A 429-nucleotide genomic window follows, 5' to 3' on the forward strand; every position below is an offset into this window, starting at 1 on the left:
GAGAACTCCGGTCTGACGCACGCGGGTTCTCGCGTTATTTCCTTATCACTTCTCGTGTGTGTTTTGTTGTGGAACGTAGTTTGCGGACCAGACAGAGCTGTCGGCGATTCTTCCTATTGTGAAGTCATGCAGTGTGTAACCTCCTGTCATCGTTCCATCGTGCAATGTGAACACAGCAGCGACTGAATGCTACCCCAGATAGTCACGCAGTGTGAAAACAACGGCGATCCGACGAGTTTGAAAATCGTGCAGTGTGAACTCGGCATTAGAATAAACAGGTCACTGGTGTGGACGCTAATATCGTTGTCTTTATAGTTATCGTTCTTGGTATGAACTGGGCTGCCCTAAAAATGTTTGTATAGTATAATTTCTGTTTTTAATAATAATAATGATGATGATAAATAAAAAAGTTAAAAAAAAAGTTAAAAA

Source organism: Sinocyclocheilus rhinocerous, unplaced genomic scaffold, assembly GCF_001515625.1.
Source record: "Sinocyclocheilus rhinocerous isolate Xijiao unplaced genomic scaffold, SAMN03320098_v1.1 scaffold304, whole genome shotgun sequence".
Lineage (NCBI taxonomy): Eukaryota > Metazoa > Chordata > Actinopteri > Cypriniformes > Cyprinidae > Sinocyclocheilus > Sinocyclocheilus rhinocerous.